Here is a 25,140-nt window from a genome sequence, read left to right on the forward strand (position 1 = left end):
ATGCCTTCCACTTCTTTTTAAGTGCCTTGTTAAGTACATAGCTCTTGTTGGGTGATTTCTTCTTCACGATGGATACCCTCCGTCTGTTTGAAGAAAATTCCCTTGGCTTTATCTCGTAACTTGAGATGCACTTAAACTCAAAGTTGTTCGCTTCAAATTGTCTAGGATGCACTCTCCTTTAATGAATTCTTGTCATCCTATTAACTTTCTAAATTATCTGCCCCAGTTTCACACAGTTCAGGATTTAAATGATCTCAAAATGTCCAAATCTATACTTATTTCCCTCAAACGTCCCTATCATCTTTAAAATTATTTATTGCTTCATAATTAGACTAACATTTAAGACCATGCCTAGAATTATACGTGCATGTCATGTCACTAGAGCCAACATGAAATGAACTATAAAAGGAAAAGAGAACTAAACAAAACTGACTAGAAATAACAGATAACAGGAAATTGTATTAGACAGATGGTAAAAGGGTTTGAACCAAAAAACAAGCAAAATAAACTGGGTTACAACCCTGGAACAAAACTAGATAACACTAAATGAGTTACTATGACTAAACGAACTAGGCAAAACAAAAGGATAGAAGGGTTTGAGTCACAAGACAATATCCGGATTACAACCCTGAAATAACCCGAACAACAGAAATGATAACAAAATAAACCACCAAGACTCCTCCCCGGCTAGATAAGAAAAGAGCATCTTTCTAATTACCAAGCTCGACATCTTAGCCACTGAGTTCCATATCAATATTACCAAGACTATTACAAATTTCAATATCATTAACTTCAGTCAGCAAGTTCTCAAGAGGATTCTCATACTCTATGTCACCACGCATCATCCCCACAAAGTGTGCATCATCGTGTGCAGGTAAAGGATTCTGTGTGATATTTTAGGTGTCACTGTCCTGGATCACAATTATGCCTTCTTGCATCATTCTTTCTATTTCCCTTTTCAAAGCACGACATTCTTCAATGCTATGCCCTTGGACAGTAGAGTGGTACATGTACCGTAAAGTAGGATCAAAACCATTTACATATGGGTTCGGAGTATAGCTGAGGAGCAGCTCAATCAGGCCAGAATGTTTTAACTTTTCAAACAAGCTTGTGTAGGATTCTCCGATTGGCGTGAAACTATTTATTTGCCTTTGTTCCCCTATATGCCTCAGTTTTCTAGGGTTGTTGGATGCTTGAATATGTTATGAAGGCAAAAGTGCATTATGCGGTGTTGGCGCTCGCCATAAGGAGTGACCTAGTGGTTGGATAGATGACTGGACATTGTTCGGAGGATAATACTGGGGTGGATAATGTGGAGCTCGGGGATAGGTTTGGGATTGGGGTTGAGGCTGAGTATATTGGTGAGGTGGACCCGTTGGACCATGTCGTGATCCTGAGACAACCATGGCAACATCATCATGTTCCTTCTGACCCAGCAAGCTTTCTGTGTCGTTCTGAATTGCTTGTGTTGTGGATTTTAAAGCAGAATAGCTCATGATCTTGCTTGACTTTAGCCCATCTTCCACCATTTTTCCCATTTTACCACATCATTAAAAGGCTTACCCACAGCCGAGATCAAATGTCCAAAGTAAATAGGCTCTTGGGCTTGAAGAAAATACTCAACCATCTCGTCTTCTTCCATCGGTGGATTGACTCGGGCAACTTGCTCTCTCCATATGAGCCCGTATTCCCTAAAGCTTTCATTAGGCTTCCTTTCCATCTTGGTGAGGGACATGCGATCTGGGACAATTTCTATATTGTACTGAAAGTGTCGGGCAAAGGCCTGAACTATATCGTCCCAGGTGTAGCACCTGCTAGCGTCTTGGCGGGTGTACCACTCCAGAGCTGCCCCACTCAGACTCTAACTGAAATACGCAATCAATAATTTGTCCTTCGCACCGGCGCCTCTCATCTTACTGCAGTAGCCTCTCAAATGGGCCACGGAATCTCCATGTCCGTCATACAAATCAAACTTTGGCATCTTAAACCCAGTAGGTAGTTGGACATCAGGAAACAAGCACAAGTCTTTCTAAGACATGCTCATCTGGCTCCCTATCCCTTGCATGTTTTTTAAAGACTACTTTAAGGTTCTCACCTTCCTGGATATCTCAACTTGCTTGAATGTCTTAGCAGGCTTTTCAGTTTCACCAAGAGGCTCAAAATAAGGAGCGTGAGAGTATGGATCCGAGACCTTGAAAGTTGGTTCTGGAGCATAGTGTTGGGCATCGGGGACTTTGAACACAGTCTCGCTAGAGGATCGAGGAAGAGTAGCTGGCGGAGGAGCTACAAAAACATGAGTGGTTAAAGGAGTGGGGTATGAGGTAATTTTCGTATGTGGAGTATGAAAAGGTTGTGGGGAGATATCAGTAGCAATAGGAATCTGGATTGGTGACAGTGGCGGAATGATGACAAGGCTTTCAGTGTAGTTAGTGGGAAATAATGGTAGAGCACGCCCACTAATCTAGGCTTGGTATATTTCGGTCATCTGTCCTTTCAACCTTAGGACCTCTTCTTTCAACTCAGATTCTAATTCAATAATCTCTTTAGGCGTAACGTATCTTTCTTATTACATCATCATATACACGTGACATACGGGCCTAATAGGCCAACATGATCATTTATAAACTCAAAACATAGCCCGACAAGGCCTTACAATCTTTCACGTACCCGATATATGTCACAAGCATCTAAAAGTACATAAATGTCGGGACAGAGTCCCGCCATACCAAACAATACACGTCTAAATCATATTAACCAAACGAGCAACTCCGAAGCAAATGGAGTGCACCAACATCTTCCGCTGACTTGGAGGGCTCTCGACCTGTCTATCGGGACCTACAGGCATGAAACGCAGCGTTCCCAAGCAAAAGGGATGTCAGTACAAATAGTGTACCAAGTATGTAAGGCACATAAATAAATACATAAGAGACATGGAAGAAATATAGTGTAAATGACTCAACCTGTAAGTCTGAATAACTTTGTAAATCATGTAATAATTATAGTATCATGCATATGCGTATGAATGTCATGTCGTTCATAGGTACATGTTTCATAACATCATCAGCCTCTGAGGTCATCTCATTATATCATCTTGGCCACTGTGGGCAAAATCATCAACGTATACCAGCTGAACAGGTGGTGGTGCGTATATAACGCCATAACCTTTCCCATATCTCATATACATATATATATACATAAATATATACGCGTATATAACGCCATCTAGTCACGGGACAATGTACATGAATGCAATGCATGAAAAGTATGTTAATAAAATCTTTCGGAATTATCATAAGACCATTTTGCCTTTGAGTAATATCATAAAGTAACCTCTTTTCAACTTTCGTATTTTTCTGAGACCCATGAACAGATGATAAAGTATTATGACATATGGAAATTCAAGAACATAGATATTTCTAATACTTCTATGAATAGAGTCATTCATGGAATTTGTGCATTTGCACGTTTCGCTTGTATCGTATGGATCATGTCAAAAGAAAGAAGGGATAGCCTTAACATATCTGAATCGATTTCCTTGACAATCCTTCTAACATACGCCAATCGCGACGAAACATGTAATGGTGAGATCAAAATAGGGAACAATCTGTATGATCTTTTTGAGAAAGATTCCATCGTACTCCCTTAGAATCGCAAATCCCACGTTGCTATAATATTAAATGGTTTTCGTATGAAACGTTTGAAGCAACTATGTTGCTATTATAGCTATTACCCTTACTGATGCTTTCTTTTTTAATGTAGTAGATGAGAGCAATTTGTTGTAAATTTGTATGAATCAGTTACATTGTCAATTTGTATGAATCTCTCGTTAATGTATTAGAGAGATTCTTTTGTATGACTCATGTTACAAGGCCACATATTTTGCCTAATTGTGCCGACTATATTCTAGCCAAAAGGAGTCATCCTTAGGGCCTTAGTTGGCTGCCACGTTAGGGTAGTGTCCCCCATATTGTTTTTTAAGCTTTAATTGTTAAGTAATGCAATATCACCTTGCCCTTTTCCGGAAAAAATTGTACTCACCTCGTATAAAAATTTACTATTTCAATTATGTAAATGCATCTTAGCTAGGTTCCCACTAATGACTCAATGAGGTTTGTTCTTCTTCCGCATATCTATCTGCTAACATAAACTTTCATTTTAAGAGCTCACGAAACAAGAGAATATCTGTATATACTTCCTCGGTCCAAAATGGCAACAAATAGTACCGTTGTAGCCAAATCAATTTAATTCAAAGCAAGTGTTGCATTAGAAAATAAATAAGACTTTAATTTTTATCCAAATCCACGCTTGTTTCAATAGATCTATACATACATTTTTTTTAGAAGTACGTTTATCCACAATTTCTTACTTTGTTAATCTTTATCTAAAAATCCATAATTAACCAATCCACATAATTAAAAATTATCTCAAATTACTTAAAATACTACTTACTTCTAACACACTTTATACACCTTACTATTATGGCCATATGGTATCTTGTATGGTATTAGTTCATAAATACCGGATATTTTAGCTTAGGCCGTATTTTATCCCAAAATAAATCTCATTCCCAAAATTACGTCGATTAATCTTACGACGAAGCTTTAACGTACGATAATGCGGAATATAATATCTCATTTTTGGACTTTCATCACTTACTTATGGTGTACTTTCACGCATGAAAACGTGGGGTGTAACATCATTCCCCTCTTTGGAACATTCGCCCTCGAATGTTGACTGATGCACTTATCATTCTCATAACTCATAGTTCTTGCGAATACTTTAATTTTCTCCTTTCCATTTTGGCAAATGTTCTTTGAATAAATCCACAGGCCAAGGCATTTCCCCCTTTAAGCCTCTTTCTCACACCACGACTTGTAGTTGGAATCCTTCTAATCTCGTAAGTATTGCTACCTTTGATCATGCAGCCTGTATAATTTTGACCTTGTAAGTATGCCCAATCTCTAGGCTTCATATGTAGAGCTTGATAAGATGTCCCTTTGGGCATCTATGAGTGTACTGAAGTTCTTTGCTTGGTACTTTGTTGAATTCACGAATATTTATCTCATCGCATAGGTCCGTTTAGTCCTCCGTATGAATTTACTGCCATAACTCTTGCTTTAATTTATCATTGCTGAGGTCTGCTACCAAATCTCAGCTTACTCTCGTTGCTTATTCCATATGTATAAATTTAAGTCCTTTAATGTTTCATCATTACTGCTCATCTTTAGAATGACGGCCTAATCTCATCTCATACTTTGTGACTTTTGTCCATCCATTGTTGATTTACCTCCATATTGATCTACAATATACCACTGATAACTTGAAACTTATTATGTAATACTTTTCTCCTAGGGCTTACATTACATCAAGGAATATTCAAAGTAATTTTCCTGATCTACTTAGCGGCAATACTGTACTTCAATAACTATATTCCATAGCATCCCAAGGTGATTCTCTTACGTGGGTATTTTAATCCCATACAATTCATGAATCCCTTTTCTTTTACTTTTATTTTTATTCGTAATAAGGCGATACCTACATCCAGAAAGAAGGTTGGAAAGAGAGATAGTTGTGAAAGAGCTGAGTGAGAGGAATTGGATTTTTGTATGATGCCTACGATAAGTAAATATGAGGTTTTTAGCAGATCATGAGTGTACTAAAAGGTGTAAGCTTCCTGATAAGAAGCCTTAGGGCAAGAATGTCTACCCATTTTTATGGTGAAAGACAATGAGAGATTAAGAAGATAAATACAAGTTTCAACAAGCAAAAGAAGCAAGATGAAGAAGGGTACGAGGCGCCCAGTTAATGAAGGTTAACAGCGTTTATAATTAAGGCAAGGGAACATAAGCATTATGAGTAAGATGTGATATATGGATGACAACGATAGATCAAAAGATGACAATATTACAAAACCTATAGTCAAATGAAGAAAGAGACGAAAGGTGATGGGCCTTAAGAAAACAAAATAGTATAGGCCATACAGTCACATCCTCATTTCGGGGAATAAGTTCGTGACTCTAACATGATTACCAGAAGGGAGAATTAAACCCTAGAATAATAGAAATCAGTATGGGCAAGTGAACAAGATAAACTAAACATGAATTAGGGAATGAGTAATTTGATAACGGTCAGCATCATGAGAATTTCATATTGCATTCTGGTAATAATAGAATGGACAACAAAAGAATATTTATAGGAAATTCAGAGAATGGTCATCAAGAAGACATTTCCCTAAAGCAAGCAAGGGGAGCAAAGTTAAGCTTAAGGGAATGTATGTGCCAGTTACACTAAGTGTCACCATTGTGAGTAAGGAATTTTGTTATCCTTGGTACATAAGGATTACCGCAAGGCGAGTAAGGGCCATCGATGATGTAAAAGGATGCCAGAGATGAAAAGGCGAAACATATATAGGCAGGTCATCATAGCTCCAGCTCTTAGTACTCCCCTAAAGGGGGGAATATGGAATGATAAAGGAAGAATGGGATAAAAATGAGAAAGGGATGAGATTGCACTTATCCAAATGCTACAGATATGCTACGATTCCAGAACATTGTGCAAACGCGACGTCAAGGAGAAGAAGTAAGGGTTCCTGCCTAAGATGTTATTGATAATTAAGAAGCCAGTGCGAGACATAAGTTAAGACCAAGGAAATAACCCAAGAAACATTTCGTGGAATATTGACATGAGAATGGATCAACGAGTAGTTAGTATTTGATTCAGGAAGAGCCTAGTTATGGCTAGTCAAAAGGATACAGACAAGACAGTAGGTCGTGCAAGATAAAGATAGTAAAACCCAATATAGTGAATTTAGCCCCGCAGTTATGACATTGTAATACATGAGAAATATTCAAATAGGAGTTGGGGTAGTTAAAGGTACCATATAAGTGTTACAGAAATAAAAGATAGTTCCACTGGGAAGACAGTCAAAACTTCAGTTCAGAAGTAGTTGTACGAGCAGATGAATGTGGAGGTAAGTAACTAAGGATAATTACAAGTGATCACAAACATAAACAATTCTCTCGGGAATACGATATAATAAGCTCGCATCTTTACAAGAGTCAGATGATCCTCCCTAAGTACTACAGTGAAGGACTAGCTGAGAAAATAAGGAAGAAGACTTCAATCTAAGCACAGTGACCTAAAGAGGAAATGGTCTTGTAACAACAATTTTACAACAACATTGTACGTCCTCCATAAGAAAGAGGAATCTACCGTGGTTAGTGAACTGGAAGTAAAAATTAAAAGAAATATTCGAAGATCATATGAGTTGTATGAAAATTCCAACATGCGTGGGAGCTAAGATAAGCTAAGTATGCATGCAACAAGGGGGAAGAAAGATCAGGAAAGGTAATAGCTTACGTTAAAAAAAATCTGAGAAGGAACGAAAGGAATTATTTGATCAATGATCCTGAGTTGGTGACGTTATGAACGCACTTAAGAGTTTGGATTTTTATACATGCAGCATATATGTTGACAATCATACAGCCATAAAAGATTCCGGTATAAGTTAAAAGAAAGAATTCAGCCAAGGTCATAAACAAAGGAATAAATTGTTAAAAGATTATATCATAGATATTCCATAGCGTCCATGGAGGGGTAAAGTAATAACTAATATCATGAGCCGCAGATTGGAAAATAACTTAAGCCAGCATAAAAGTCGATCAGAAGAAGAAGGAAACTAAAGAATTACATCAACAAAGTAAATCAGGAATCTGATTATTGGACCTAGAAGTTATAAGAATCATGATTGAAAACATAATAGAATCACTCTTAATATTAGAGGTGCAAGAGAGATAGCACAACAACTATGTTCTATAAGGGCTCTACGATAAAGCCAGTTAGAAGGGTACTAGTCTCATAAGAAGTCGGTATAAAACTCCCACGGGATTGTGTATGCACCAAAGGTGCAAGTATTATAATAGAGCTTCAAGTTATGGACGTGAATTACACCTAGGTGGAAGGGAGGTCATGAGAGAGATAGAAGAATCGATGCGAGATTTTAAGGTAAGTAAGGTAAAGGTGAACAACGTACGAGATACTCAAAGGCAGAAGATCATAAATAGTCCATACTTCGGATAAAAGGGCCAGAAGCACGAGGATTCAATATCCAAGAATGATAGTGGCATCGTCAGTGGCATATCTTCTAGTCAATGATTTCTAGGTATCGAGAGGTCTAGTTAAGAAAGTAAAGAAGAGTTAGAGACGATGTGATGTCTCGCTTGATGTTCTAAAATAATACAAGGAAATTCAAGCAAGTTGAAGGAAGATTACGAGTAGTATAAATATATATGTATAGGTCGCGAGCTAAAGTATGGTAAAGCGACAATGTTTTACGAAGATAGGAATACGGATAAGAAAGGGCAGTGAGAAGATGACGATAATGGATTAGGCCTCAGGATTAGGCCCATGAAAACAAGGGAGCTAATGGCTTCTCTATGTTATAGTAAGCTCAGTATAGCCTGAATGGACTCAAAGGAGTTACTCTTCATAAGTAGCATTTAGAAGAGATGGAATGTTGCCCAAATCGTAGAATAAGGGTGTAATTGTGATTGATAAAGGATGACGTTTGGGCCTTCGATGGGCCACGATGGGCACCTCGTACCTTACTCAACCGAGTACCAACGTAACGTATCTTTCTTATTATATCATCATATACACGTGACATACGGGTCTAATAGGCCAACATGATCATTTATAAACTCAAAACATAGGCCGACAAGGTCGTACAATCTTTCACGTACATGACATATGTCTACAAGCCTCTAAAAGTACATAAATATCATAAAGGTCGGGACAGAGTCCCACCATACCAAACAACACACGTCTAAATCATATTAACTAAACGAGAAACTCCGAAGCAAATGGAGCGTACCAACATCTTCCGCTGAGCTGATAACCTACTTGGAGGGCTCTCGACCTGTCTATCGGGACCTGCGGGCGTGAAACGTAGCATCCCCAGGCAAAAGAGACGTCAGTACGAATAGTGTACCGAGTGTGTAAGGCACATAAATAAATACATAAGAGACATGGAAGAAATATAGAGTACATGACTCAACCTGTAAGTTTGAATAACTTTGTAAATCATGAAATAATTATAGTGTCATGCATATGTGTATGAATGTCATGTCATAGATAGGTACATGTTTCATAATATCATCAGCCTCTGAGGGTATCCCATCATATCATCTTGGCCACTGTGGGAAAAATCATCAACGTATACCAGCTGATCAGGTGGTGGTGCGTATATAACGCCATAATGTTTTTCATATCCCATATACATACATATATACGCTTATATAACGTCATCTAGTCACGTGTCAATGTACATGAATGCAATGCATGAAAAGTATGTTAATAAAATCTTTCGGAATTGTCATAAGACCATTTTGCCTTTGAGTAATATCATAAAGTAACCTCTTTTCAACTTTCGTATTTTTCTGAGACCCATGAACAGATGATAAAATATTATGACATATGGAAATTCAAGAACATAGATATTTCTAATACTTCTATGAATAGAGTCATTCATGGAATTTGTGCATTTGTACGTTTCGTTCGTATCGTATGGATCATGCCAAAAGAAAGAAGGGATAACCTTAACATACCTGAATCGATTCTCTTGACAATCCTTCTAACACACGCCAATCGTGACAAAACACGTAATGATGAGATCGAAATAGGGAACAATCTGTATGATCTTTTTGAGAAAGATTCCACCGTACTCCCTTAGAATCGCAAATCCCACATTGCTATAATATTAAATGGTTTTCGTATGAAACGTTTGAAGCAAATATGTTGCTATTATAGCTATTACCCTTACTGAAGCTTTCTTTCTTAATGTAGTAGACGAGAGCAATTTGTTGTAAATTTGTATGAATCAGTTGCATTGCCAATTTGTATGAATCTCTCATTAATGAATTAGAGAGATTCTTTTGTATGACTCATGTTACAAGGCCACATATTTTGCCTAATTGTGCCACTTATATTCTAGCCAAAAGGAGTCACCCTTAGGGGCTTAGTTGGCTGCCACGTTAGGGTAGTGTCCCCCATATTGTTTTTTTTTTAGATTTAATTGTTAAATAATGTCATATCACCTTGCCCTTTTTCGGAAAAAATTGTACTCACCTTGCATAAAAATTTACTATTTCAATTATGTAAATGCGTCTTAGCTGATTCCCACTAATGACTCAATGAGGTTTGTTCTTCTTCCGCATATCCATGTGCTAACATAAACTTTCATTTTAAGAGCTCAAGAAACAAGAGAATATCTGTATATATTTCCTCGGTCCAAAATGGCAACAAATAGTACCGTTGTAGCCAAATCAATTTAATTCAAAGCAAGTGTTGCATTAGAAAATAAAGACTTTAATTTTTATCCTAATCCATGCTTGTTTCAATAGATCTATATATACATTTTTTTAGAAGTACGTTTATCCACAATCTCTTACTTTGTTATTCTTTATCTAAAAATCCATAATTAATTACTTCTAACACACTTTATACACCTTACTATTATGGCCATGTAGTACCTTGTATGGTATTAGTCTATAAATATCGGGTATTTTAGCTTAAGCCTTATTTTATCCCAAAATAAATCTCATTCCCGAAATTACGTCGATTAATCTTACGACGAAGCTTTAACGTACGAAAATGCGGAATATAATATCTCATTTTCGGACTTTCATCACTTTGCTTATGGTGTACTTTCACGCATGAAAACGTGGGGTGTAACACTAACCACCCTTCTGCTCAATGAAGATAACAAAGAGGAACAAAATAAGATCATCACGTTAGCGTTAGGGCATTTATCATATAGAAATATCACATTGTGTGCAATGCACCTAGGAATAATTAACGGTTCTAGAATGACTTCGTGGGTCACAAGGTCATTTGGCATCATCCCATTTTTTTATTTCAGTCTCTCTTTTCTTTCTTTTCTAGCACTTCTTGGCTTGCTCATTTTTTTTCCACTTTTTTCTTTCTAATTATCACTAATTTCTTTCCTTTCATTTCTCACATCCCACAACTTCATCCTTCTTCTTTTTTTCTTTCTTTTTCTTTTTCTTTTAATTTTAAAAATGATTCGATCGAACCCTATGTAGGTTGTCTACGTATCATGTCCCACATGAATCAGGTCAAGCGTAGTTCTGGAAAAGTAATGGACAAAATAAACTAAAAACAAAAATCTTTTTGATTTTTCATTTATAACTTTTTTCGGTGTTTTCAAATACAAAACAAGAAATACGATAACGAGAGACTCGACAAACTCAACTATACTACGACAAACTCTGACACCAACTAAAAGAATCAGTACTACTGGACATGACTATAAAGTACAAAAAATATTAAAAAAATAGACTCAAAACATAGAAAATCTCCTTAAGCAACTCTTGGATGCAACGGTCCTAACTAAGAGGGTCCTTGGGCGTCTGTCATGCTCGATCTCTGATAAATGGATCCATACTTGAATGGGAAAAAATAAAATCAAGCAGAGTTAGAGACTTAAAACACTATGTGAGGCAAATACACTTCCTATTGGACACAGGCGAGACATGATTGAGCCTATTTTTGTAAAATGGACTACGTGACCAAAAAGTGGCTAGAAATGCAAACTCAACAAAGGTGACCTCTAAGACATGGAAAAATTACTTTGCAGAAATGACTCATTTGTAGAAATGGTCTATGTGGCCAAAAAAATGGCTAAGCTTGCAGATTCAACAGAATGGACCTTAAATAGAGAGGACACCTTGTTGTGAACTTAGGACTCTAATACATGGGTCATTGAACCACTTTTGCGAAAATGACCCCATTTTGCAAGAACGACCGATGTGGCCAAAAGCGGCTAGACATGCAAATTTGACAAGGACATGCCTTAAAGTAAAGAGACACCTAATTGTGAATTCAAGACTCCAAACACAATTAAATAAGTCACTTTGCAAAAATAGCCCTATTTTGCAAAACGACTGATGTGGACAAAAGTGGCTAGACATGCAAGATTAGGCTACGACCCTCGAAGCCAAGAACTTAAGACTCACTAGGAAGACCAGACCATATGTGGGCTGCCTACGTATCCCGCCCCGAAAGACAAGAATCGGGTATGCGTAGTTCGGAAAGGTTGGATACGGGTGAGAATTAAAAAGCAACTGATTTGGAGAAAAATATATATTTTTTGTCTTTTTTTTCTTTTTTTTTCTTTTTTTGAAAAAAATGATTGGAAAGTGCAAAAACTTTTTGAATTTTTCATTTTCATTTTTTGGTCTTTTTCTTCAAAAATAAATAACCAAATAAAAAATTATGAAAGAAGAAAAAAGAAAGAAAGTCAGAGAAACACTTAAAAAAATTTCTAGAAAACCCTAGAGATCCGACAGCTACAGTGCCAAATAGTAACGTGAACAGTGCCATAATAGTGACTACAAAGCACTGTTCATCACCACAAAACTGGCGACCTGAGCTGATATGGTCGCGATGGCCGGCGACCAGCATCTGTGCCAGCTGGTATGCCTTCTTCAAGCATGGCACAAGCAAACACAACTACAAACATCAATCCTCAACCTCTAGATTACTCAAAAATCTTGAAACCCATTACTTTAAACACACCAACTATGACAGCTGCTGCAACAACAATCCAACCCATTCAGATGCGACGAGTTACTTTCTTGAATGGCCAACCAATTGTGAAATTCACAGAAGCAGAAGTTCAGAGGATGAATGTTATCGAAGGTCTTCAATACGCAGTGGTCGAAAAATTATATTATGGATCTCCGGAGATTCATGAGCTTCGTCGAATTATTCCGATTCAATGTGGAATTAAAGGTGAGTGCAATATTGGATTTCTTAGAGATCGTCATGTGTTAATTCGATTAACTCTATGTCAAGACTTCCTCGATTTCACGTCGAAGAGTACGTATTATATCAAAGCTAAAGATGGATACGAATATCAATTGTGTACTCTTATTTATGATCCAAAGTTTAAGGTGGATGAAGAAACTCCGATGGCGATGGCATGGATCTCCTTTCCTGGACTACTGCCTACCTTTTATGTTAAGGAAACTCTGTTTTCTTTGGCTACAGCTGTGGGAAGACCATTGTGTCTTGACGCGGCTATAATAAATAAAACAAGACCGAGTTGCGCGAGGGTAAAGGTTCTTGTAGATTTATTGGCTGAGTTACCAAAGAAAATCCGAATGGACATCGATGAAGAAATTTATGGAGGAATAAGGACAGAGTGGGTCAAAGTCCAATACGACATGTTGCCGAAGTATTGCAAGGAATGTAAGCTTCAAGGCCACAATGAAATCGAATGTTGGCGATTGCATCCCGTGTTAAGTGAAAAATGAGGCAGTGTGGTAAAGGATGTTGTTGCTGAATCGAGGAACTGGGCTGCTGCAGCAGAAGAACAGGGAAACAAAATAACACATGATTCTCCTTTGATGTTCCTCACGAGTTGAAAAATTGTCGGCAATGTAGGTGAACAATGGGAAGAGGTCAGAGACAATCGTGAGAAGATAAATGCACAACTGGCAGTGACCCATGCTAAAACTGGAACTGAAATTGTTCCAGTTACAACTGAAACTTTGGAGAATCAGCAGGTACAGGTTAAAAATAAATTTGTTGTTCTAGAGGTACAAGAGGAGGAGACGCAAGGAGATAAGCAATTGGCTTTGGTAGGAACTAGTATTTACAATTGCAGCCCGATTCAATCTCCTTCTGCAGCTAGGAATGATACTCCAAAATCACCTATCAGACTAAATCCAAAGGCTGATGCTTTTAATCCTAATGACAAAAGGACTAGGAGTGATTCTTAATTACAAAAGGAGTCTACTACTCATTGGGTGAACAAGACATTTGCAACTGGTAACTTAGTGACTACTAATCGATTTTGTCAGGAAATGCCCTCACAAAATGTTGATACAACTAACTCAGTTGATGAACCAATGGAAAAAAGAGAGGTTGCAGCTAAGTGGAGGGAATTTATGGACTGCTCAAATAGAAGAGTACCCTGAGGAAGGTGAAACTCCAGATGCAATGGAAGCAGACGATGAATATACTGAGGAGGATGCGGAAAAAGCATAACACAATGTTAATGGGAAGGCCAAGGAGTCTACTGGCATAAAGCCAAATCAGAGTGGTGAAGCGGCCATCATGTTGCAGAACACTTTTCCTTCTCCTAATTTAAATCCTAAAAGTGTAATGAAGGACACAATAAAAGAGGCAAACAAAGACTGGAGCACTAACAATTCATCTCTGAAAATTGCTGATGCATCTGAACCAGATGCACCAATTCCTTCAGCTGGAGAACAGAATGGTATTACCATTGATACTGGAGTAAAAGGTGATAATAAAGGAATTTCAGCTGGGCAAGATACATATCAGCAGGGTGAGACCACTCCCAAGGAATACATCAGTGGAACCAAAAGTAACAGGAAAATGCAGAACACTGAACAAGCAGAAAATCCTACACCCTCAGCTGAACAGATGAATGCAATTAATCAAGGTGGGATTAAGTTTACTGCAACAGTGCTAACAAATGAAGTAGTTCAACTGAACAATGAAGCAATTATCAATGCAGGTGATGAACACTATATTGTATTGCTAAAACAAAGTGCTGCCAAATCAGAGGAGTTGCAGAATGTAAATCTGGGAAAAAACAAGTCAGCCAAAGGTAGAGTCAACATTCAAGCAAAGGAAGTTCCAGCTGACCAAATGAATACAGTGGCACTCTAAAAAAACACTAAGAATCAGGCTGTGCAATTCGAGGACCACAATGTATGTGAGGGTAACAGGGAAAATAAAGGAAAAGATCTAGATGAGAAGTCAACTGCACAAAACTTCATAAATGTAGCTAGACAAGGTGATTTATCACCAAGGCAAGTTGACAAAGGGAGATCGAATGATAAGGGCAGGAAGAAGCAGCAGAAATATAGCACATATATGCAGCGTACTGGTGTTCAAACGCGAAGAACAATGACTAAATCCAATCTCTTACCATGAATGCACTCATCTGGAACATAAGGTCAGTAAAAACAAAGAAGGCATTTCAAAGGACAATCACAATGCATGGACAACACCATTTTGAATTTATTAGATTAATAGAGCCAAAGCAGCATGCTAGGAAGCTGGACAAATATAGGAGGAAAATTGGATTCTCACAAGCATTTGGTAATATTACCAACAAGATCTGGGCATTTGTTGGAGAAGTTTATGACGTTGACATATTGATGGATATGGAGCAGCAGTTAACTTTAAAGTTACATCATGTTCACACACAAAAAGCCTTTATCCTTACATTGGTATATGCAAAATGTGATGCGATAGAAAGGATCGAACTATGGGACTCAATGTATGCACTTGCAAATGATTTGTCTTTACCTTGGATGGTTGGAGGAATCTCTAATGTTATATGGGATGAAGAGGAGAAATTTGGAGGCTTACCAGTCCATATGAATGAAATCGTTGACTTTAGACACTGTGTAAACACTTGTAACCTATACGATATAGGTTTCAAGGGAAGTATATATACATGGTGGAATGGACGAGCGGAAGGGGACTGTATTTTCAAGCGACTGGACAGATGTTTAACGAATGTTGAATTTCAGATTTCTTTTCCACGTTTGGAGATTACACACCTACCAAAAATTGGATCTGACCATAGCCCTTTATTATTGGCAGCTTCTACTAACAATGCTCCAGTCAAAAAACCCTTTAAATTCCTAAACGTTTGGACAAAACATGAATCTTTTCCTGATGTGGTCAAGGAAAACTGCACTGCCGACTTCAGCAAGTCCATTCTATCTCTTTAACTACAAAATGAAGAAGTTGAAGAAAGCTTTATCAACTTGGAGTAAGGCTACATATGGGGACATTTTCCAAAAGATTGTAAGCCTTGAAGAAGTTGTCATTGTTCATGAAGCTCAATTTGAAATTAACCCAACACAACAGAATCGACAAAGGCTCCAACAAGTTGAAGCAGAACTGATAAGATATTTAGCGTTAGAAGAAGAGTTCTGAAAACAAAAGGCAGGGATGGCTTGGTTCAAACACGGGGATATGAATACTAAATTTTTCCACGCTCACGTGAATGGTAGGAGGAGGCATTTGCAATTGAACAGGATCCAAAATGATGCAGGTGACTAGATCAAAAATGTCCCAGAAATTGCAGAAGAAGCTGTCAAATATTTCAGCAATCAATTTCACGAAGGCAGTGTTTCGGATACTTTCGGAATTATTGACAATGTACCTCATATGGTTAGTAATGAACAGAACATGGGCTTACTAACAATACCTACGAGAGAAGAAGTGAAACATGCTGTTTTTGGCTTAAATAGTGAGAGTGTTGGAGGTCCGGATGGCCTCACTGTGTGTTTCTTTCATAAATGCTGAGATATAATTGGCGAAGACATTTTTCAAATGGTTAGTGCATTTTTCTGTGGCCACGAACTACCAAGGTTTGTGACACACACGAATCTGGTGCTATTACCAAAAAGAAGGAGGTGAACACATTTTCAGATATGCGACCAATAAGCTTGAGCAATTTTGTTAACAAGATTTTCTCAAGAGTTATTCATGAAAGTTTAGTTGGTCTTCTACCAAATCTCATCTCAGACGAGCAATCTGGTTTTGTAAAGGGCAGAAGCATTATTGAGAATGTGTTACTAACTCAAGAGATTATTACTGATATTAGACTGAGAACTAAAGTAGGACCAAACGTGGTCATTAAATTAGACATGACAAAAACCTATGATCGACTATCTTGGTTATTTTTGACAAATGTAGTGAGGAAAATGTGTTTCGATGAAAGGTTCATATCTCTAATTTTTGGTATAATCTCTAACAATTGGTACTCGGTACTGATAAATGGATAGCCGTATGGTTTTTTTAAATCGACAAGGGGAGTAAAGCAAGGAGATCCACTATCGCCTACTTTATTTATCTTAGCGGCTGAAGCAATGTCGAGAGGGTTAAATGTGCTACATCATAATCTATACTTTTATGGATTTGGAATGCCGAAATGGAGTCCAAAAATAAATCACCTTGCATATGCAGATGATACCATAATATTCTCCTCCTCTTGTGAAATATCTGTACTATTGATTATGGATGTTTTGGCTGCTTACGAAAAGGCATCGGGACAGCTTATTAACAAACAGAAATCTACTGTTTACTTACACCACAATGCTCCTGCAGAAGTGGTTAACAAAGGTCAGAGGATCACAGGCATAACACGACAAGAATTCCCTTTTACATATCTTGGATGCCCAGTTTTTTACACTAGGAGGAAAATAGAATTTTATGAAGGGCTTATCACCAAGACCATGAACAAAATGCAATCTTGGAAGGGGAAGTTGTTATCCATTGGTGGAAGGGCTACATTGATTTCATATGTACTACAATCCATGCCAATTCATCTATTATCGGCAGTTAATCCACCGGCTAGTGTCATCAATAAATTGCATAAATTGTTTGCGCAATTTTTTTGGAGCAATATAGTTGGAGGTAGAAGTAGGCACTGGGCGTCATGGGACACTTTGTGTCTTCCATGTGAAGAAGGTAGAGTGGGATTTAGATCTCTCCATGATATGGCCAAAGCTCTATTTTGTAAACTACTGTGGAAGTTCAGAACGATACCAAGTTTGTGGAGCTCATTCATGAGCCAAAAATACTGCAAAAAGCTTAACCAGATCATTGTACCGTGGAGGAAAGGATCTCAGGTATGGAAGAGGATGATAGAATGTCGACACATTATTGAACACCAAATAGGATGGCACACAAAAATGAAGTCATCACTTTTTTGGCATGAAAATTGGACTGGGCTTGGAGCCTTGTATTTCCTCATGAATCCAGATTTTGCAATTGATGAGTCAATAAATAATGTATATGAGGTGACAATAGAGGACTCAAGAGATGTTGATAAACTATTGCAAACTCTGCCAGAGGAGTATGTGGTTCACATTATGGAAAATATAAAGCCACCAGCAATGTGAGCTACACTAGATAAACCTTTTTGGAGATTGGAAAATAGAGGAAACTTCTCTGTCAGTACTGCTTGGAACTATTTGAGGAGGAGGAATGATCAAAAGGCTGCTTACAAAAATATATGGGTGAAAGGAATGTCTTTTAAGATTTCCTTCTTCTTATGGAAGGTCCGGAAAGGTAAATTACCACTAGACGACCTCATGAAAAGGCTAGGCTACTGCACGCCTTCAAGATGCTGGTGTTGCGATCAACCAAACGAGGAAACTCTGTCCCACCTGTTCTTCACATCACAAGCTGCAAGAAAGGTATGGTCATATTTTTTAATGAGGGCAGGAATTAACATGGAAGGGTTGTATCTGCATCGAGCAATAGTTAAATGTTGGACTGTTAAAGTTGTCCCAAGGTTGGAACCAATTTTACAAGCCGTACCAGCTGTGATAATTTGGGAGTTGTGGAAAAGAAGAAACAGCTCCAAACATGGCGAAGCTATATCAGTCAACAGAGTTATCTATCAAGCATCATCAGTGTTACAATCAATTATTCAAGTTACAAAACCTACGATGTTGAACGTCCCTCACAAATGGACTGAACTATTGCGAAGAATGGAAAATCATACTCCAGATCTGAAGTTCACAAAAGTGCTTTGGGAATTTCTAGCCTCGGGGTGGATCAAAGTAAATACAGATGGAGCGTCGAAGGGTAACCCAGGAAGAAGTTCAATTGGATTTGTCTTGAGGGACGAGGAAGGAGATGTAATGTATGCTAGAGGAAAGGAAATCCATGAAACTACAAACAACGAGGCAGAAGCTTGGGCTATATTGGAGGGGTTGTCCTACTGTGTTCATCAGCAGTACACACAAGTCCTTATACAAACAGATTCAAAGCTACTGAAAAATGTTTTAGATGGACTGTGGATAGCTCCTTGGAATGTGACTGAAATTGTGGAGGAAATAAATGTGTTAAGGCACAGATGCACTGTTACATTCACACACATACTGAGAGAAGGTAATCGTTTAGCAGATTACCTAGCTAATTATGCTTTGGACTTTGGAAACATTGAAGTTGTTGGATATACAGAACTGGAGATTTTTGGTAAGAAGATACTCAATAGTGACAAAATGTAGTGTCCATACTTGAGAGTGAAGCTTAAAAGGAACTGAACAGATGATAAAGAAAGAAAAGAGAAGAGGAATAGCAGGGTACTATGTCAGCATAAGAGAGGAGTTCATATTTCACTGGTTCAAACAGATATATAGGAGGCTGGGCAGGAAAATTGGAAGTGCAAAGCTACTGTGTATCATCGAGCAGTTCAGGCGCAGATATTTAGACATAAAAATGTTTCTTATATGTGGAGGTGATGCAATTTTTGCAGCTGGGAGCCAGGCAGTGAGATATGCAGCTAATCATAGTATTGCAGATCATTAGTTCCAAATCCTTTGGGAAGAGGACAAGATGATCAGTTTTTATTCTAACTGTTTGTTCTTTTTTGCAGAGAAAATTATTGTACTCCTGCATTCCTATTTGATACACATTCAAAGGGTGGTATTATCACTCGTTGCTCATTCTGTTGAAGGAGTAACAATAGGTGGCACAAGCATGGACGCTAGGATATCACTACCTAGAGTTCAAATTGACACGATTCACATGGACATTTGGATTTCAAATAAGGGAAATCTGGGTGCATTTGGTAATAAAGCACTAGTACATCTGGCCACTACTCCATCTCAAGAATGGTTCAAACCAATGGTTAATATAGAGGGCTGCTTCACACTATACAATCATGTATTACTGTAGGGCATATGCAGGCAACATCTGCCCAGACAAAACGATATTGTAATCATGCACTACCATATGCCAAACTTCCAATTGGTGGTTTTAGTGCTATGTACTAAATCCAATGGGAGGAAAGCTGTGGAAGGAACAAGTTTTGATGCTGGATATACTTTGGAAAAGGCTATATCGGTACGAAACTATGGGGACCTTTGGCATGATTCTTTTCATGCTCAAGGTTACGATTTCTCAAGAAACGTAATCCAACTTGCAATAATGTGGAATTTTCAAGATTCGACTGAAAAGCAAAGCCACAAGATACATACACTGCCCAGTTTATCTTTTGCGAGGCAGCAATGCTCAGCTTGAAATATGGAAGAATTGAACTGCCCAAATTTGATTTACAAAATATGTCCTGAATATGAGAGATGCAGTAGAGATAGATGGAGAGCTATATTGAGAATAAATCAAGAGCAAGATCAAATGTTGTGGCAATGGAATGGTAGAAGAGCCATACGTGACTGGAACTATTGTGGACTCTTGGACTCAATGGCAGTACCCAGGATAGCTTATGGGCATTATTGTCATGGAATTTTGGACATAATTGCTACAATCTGGGCTAAAGTATCAATACAATATGTTAGTATGTTAATTCTGCAAGTAATTTATACAGAAACTACAACAGGACCAGGAAAGGAAATACGCAAAAATGGAAGCAGAAATATGTTGCTAACACAGTGCTCAACAGTGCACCTTCGTGGCCTTTTGTGCAATCATTGTGGAGAATTGGAATGCAATGGCTAGTTTTTAATAATAGTAAAAGTCTTAGATTTCATCATGTACTATCATTGGGGAGTTTTACACGAACCTTTGATAATAGAATCTATGTACGCATCAAAGTTTATTTCTTTCAATTTGTAAGACCACCCAACGATGTCTTGTTTTGTTGTTTTCCTTATTTTTATTAATAAAATAACTACTAGGTATGCCTAGTAGTATAATTTTTTAAAAAAAAAACTGGGCCCTACTTGCTTTTTTTTTTAAACTTCACCCTCTTTTTTTTATTTACCCTCAACCATCATTGGTCCGCCAAATGATCCCTTTACCCTTGAATAATGCAACATGTAGCACATAGGATGCATTAGAATAGTCTTTTATTTTTTTGGGGACACTTGTCCTACACGGACCCAACTCCTGTGTTGGATCCCCAAAGTCAAATGCACGTGATGCAAACAAACTTTCCTACTAGGGATCCTGAATGAGGCGATGTTATTCTAGGTTTAAACCTGGGGGTGTGTTCTAGACATGGCTTACCCAAGGGGACAGCTCGAGCCGAGATGGGGACAATGTACCGGGAGCACAAAAGTCTGCCCGGCCTAGTTGCTGACCCAACCTCATTCTATTTGGTATGACTTCTAACAAAAAAGTGGGCCACGTGTATGTGTGCACCATATTTTTAGATTACTCAGAAGGGAGGAGTAAGAAGACAGTTTAATACAGTCCAAATAATATCAAAGTGGTAAATAAGCGGCAATTAACACATTAGGTCCACAAACACAGTAATATAAACAAACAATAAAGTCAAGCATAGATCATATTAACAAGTTCGAATTCTGAACCATGAACCAGAGATTCTGGGTTTTTGTCCCCAACAGAGTCGCCAGAGCTGTCACACCTCATTTTTATCCGAAAGGGATCGGGAGTTTTTCCAATTAAAGTGACAATAATTGAAATAGAATTTTTTATTAGATTTAGAGTCGCCACTTAGGATAATTTATGGTGTTCCAAGTCACTGGTTTATTTTAAATCCCAAATCGAGAAAATTAACTCTATTTATGGTCTGCGAATACAGAAGATCGGGTAAGGAATTCTGTTATCCGGGAGAAGATGTTAGGCATTTCCGAGTTTTGCGGTTTTAGCATGGTCGCTTTAATCATACCTAGCTTAATCAATTTGTCTAATTACATGTGTTTAGAACCTATGTGCATTTTACCTCTTTTAATTAAGAAATTATCCTAAAACGTTTCACGCGTACGTGTACTCTTTCATTTGGCGCTTGAAGAATCATGTCACGCATACGTGTACATAATTCACAATACTTAATTATTTAAGAAAAACTTGGTCAAATTTGTGCGAACGCATACCTTGATTTATTTTGAAAAAAATTGTAATTATGTCACGCGAACGTGTACACAATTACGATGATAGATTAAACAGCGCCTAAAGCATTTCCTATGAATATTCATTTTAAAAACGTACTTGTGTCGCGCAAACGTGTACGCAATTAATAGCATTTTATTACTATTAAGATTGTTTCTCCCAAAGTTGCGCGAACGCATACTTCGGCCTTAATTTTGGAACCCATAATTATGCCACGCAAATGTCAAAAATATCCGAAAGATTGACTACCCAAGTGTGATCGGCCTAAAATATATTCGTAGCGATTCAACCCAAAAGCAAGAATAAGCAGTAACAAAATTATCTTGAGTCTAAATTCTTTTTAATTTTATTCTAAAAGACCACTGCCTTCTTAATTCCATTAACAATTGATTTCTAAGCCTATTTTCTCAATTCAGCTAATAGTTTACTGATTTGAAATAAGAACAAATCCACATACTCATTTCCAATCTTTGAAGAGAATTTCAAACAAACCCAACATAATATTGCAATCAGATTCTCATTCAATATACTAATTCCAGATGTCTAATGATATAAGCACACGAATGGAAAGAACTTCAACAAAATTTTCATTCAAATCCCAAACACACAAGGAAGAATATTGAAAATAAATTAGGAACAAGGTTTAGAAATGGACCTCAAACAGAGTTGACGAACTCCGAAGCGAAACCGTGGACGAGTTGATCTCACCGAACCGAGCTAGGACTCACCTCAACAGCATTACAGTCAAATTCCATATTTGGGAATCACTGTCCAAATCGAAAAGAAGAAACGCAATCTATATTTTTTGGTTTGGATTTACTGGAATTTTAAGAAGACAAAGTGTTGGATTTATGAAATATCAGCGTGCGTTAAACAAAGAATTAGAAGAATTCAACGTGAGCGAAACATCTTCCATTTCCTTTTAAGAACATATTTTAAAATTTGTGAGCTCAAAGTTATGAACAATATGCACAAATTTATCAATCATCGCAGCTTAGTTAGGTCCTTCTCTTCAAGTGATGTGTCGTTGCTTGTTGCTCTCTTTATTTGTTAAGGATTTTGGAAATACAGTGGGTAATGGAACTGAAAAATAGGGATTTATTTACTAGATTTTAATTTGGGGAAGATAACTCATTTTTGGGAGTGTTTCAATTTCGGAAATTGGTTAGGCAGAGGTCTGTGTCGCTGGTGTTTTGGGAGTTGCGGCTAGAATGTTGAAGAGAGGTGGGGTGCGGCTGGGTTCTTTAGAATTAGGAAGTATGGCTGGTTTTTCCTCTCAAAATCAGAGTGAGAACCATGGAAATTTTTTCAGGAGGTTGGCAGCCGTTCTTCAGTCTTAGCTCTAGGGTTGGGGGGTTATAATTAGATTTTTATATGGCATGGGGGAAAGATCTTGACCATAGAATCGAATGAATAAATGGATAAGATTTAGAATGGGAGATGGGTCAGATGGGTTATAGATCTTGGGTTTATTGGGCTTAAGTATCTCAAAATTGGGCTAAATATGCTTGGGGTTTTTATAAATCTGAATTCCTAGCCCAAAATTCTAATTGTTCTAAAATATTAATGACCTTAGTTCAAATATAAAATAAGACAAATTAAAATTATTTTTTTGCTTTTAATTATTTATTATATACATTTTCAAAAGTCTTAGTTAATATAAAATGGACTAAAATTCTAGAAAATTAAAGTTAACCCAAATAAATGCGTAAAAATACTAGGAATACTAAAAAAATTACGCAGGTCAAAAATTACGTGCTTACAGGGTCGTACCTTAGCAGTAGTATCATTTTAGGTGAGCTACATACCAATTATTCGGTAGTTGTTCACCGTTCATCGTTCCGAGCTTATAGGATCCTTTCTTGGTAACCTCGAGAATTTGGTACGGTCCTCCCAGTTCGAACCCAACTTCCCTTCGTTCGGATTCTGGGTATTCAGTGTGACCTTCCTTAGTACTAAGTCCCCAATATTTAAGTATCGAAAGTTGGCCCTTCGATTATAATACCTCTCGATCCGCTGTTTCTGGGCGGCTAACTGGACCAGTGCGGCTTCGCGCCTTTTGTCTAATAGCTCCAGGCTTGTACTCATGGCCTTGTCATTTGATTTCTTTGTTGCATATCGGAATATGACACTTGGTTCACCGACTTCTACCGGTATCAGAGCTTCGGCGCCGTAAACCAGTGAGAACGGGGTGGCCCCGGTACTAGACTTTGAGGTCGTGCGGTATGCCCATAGGACTTCGGGTAAGATTACCTTCCATTTTCCTTTGGCATCGGTTAACCTTTTCTTATGGTTTTGGAGTATGGTTTTGTTTGTCGATTCGGCTTGTCCATTCCAACTAGGGTGGTAAGGTGTCTATAAGATTCTTTTGATCTTATGATCTTCGAGAAACTTGGTCACTTTGTTGCCGATAAATTGTTTCCCGTTGTCACATACGATTTCGGATGGCATTCCGAACCGACATATGATGTGGTCCCAAATAAAGTCGATTACTTCCTTCTCCCTGAACTTTCCATACGCCTGTGCTTCAACCCACTTAGAAAAATAGTCAGTCATAAATAAGATAAATTGAGCCTTACCCGGTGCCCATGGAGGAGGGCCAACGAAGTTTATTCCCCACTTCATGAATGACCATGGTGACAAGACCGAATGCAGCAGTTCCCCGGGTTGATGAATCATCGGAGCATGTCTTTGGCATTTGTCACATTTTCGTACGAACTCCTTCGCATCTTTTTCCATGTCGACCTAGTAATAGCCGGCTCTAATTACCTTTCGAACCAATGATTCGGTACTTGAATGATTTCTGCAGGTGGCCTCGTGGATTTCCTTCAGAATGTACTCGGTATCTCCCGGTCCCAAGCCTATTGCTAGCGGGCCATCGAACATTCTTCTGAACAAGGTTCCGTACTCGAAAAAGCTTAATCGGGCTGCCTTTGTGCGAAGGGCCCTCGATTCTTTTGGTTCTGAGGGCAGTTTTTCGGTCTTCAAATATTTTTGGTATTTACTTCTCCAATCCTAAGTTAGGCTTGTGGAGTTTATTTCGGCGTGACCTTCTTGTACTACCGATCTCATGAGCTGTACGACTGCCCCAGAGTTGAGCTCGTCTTCTTTGATAGACGACCCTAAGTTTGCAAGGGCATCTGCCTCACTATTTTGATCTCAAGGTATGTGCTGCAAAGTCCACTCTTTGAACTGATTGTAATGCTACCTGAAGCTTATCTAGGTACCTTTGCATTC

At 38.0% G+C, this 25,140-nt stretch overlaps 1 long non-coding RNA gene across 1 annotated transcript; it reads right to left on the bottom strand.

Moving 5' to 3' along the window:
- Nucleotides 1-8,666: 8,666 nt before the first annotated feature.
- Nucleotides 8,667-23,246, bottom strand: LOC138874423 (uncharacterized). The gene is made up of 2 exons (XR_011401404.1): nucleotides 22,559-23,246; nucleotides 8,667-8,931 (listed from the first exon to the last, which is right to left on the bottom strand). It is a non-coding gene; the product is annotated as an uncharacterized lncRNA (long non-coding RNA).
- Between the last annotated feature and the right edge of the window lie 1,894 nt (nucleotides 23,247-25,140).

The sequence above is a fragment of the Nicotiana sylvestris genome, chromosome 8 (genome assembly GCF_000393655.2).
Source record: "Nicotiana sylvestris chromosome 8, ASM39365v2, whole genome shotgun sequence".
Lineage (NCBI taxonomy): Eukaryota > Viridiplantae > Streptophyta > Magnoliopsida > Solanales > Solanaceae > Nicotiana > Nicotiana sylvestris.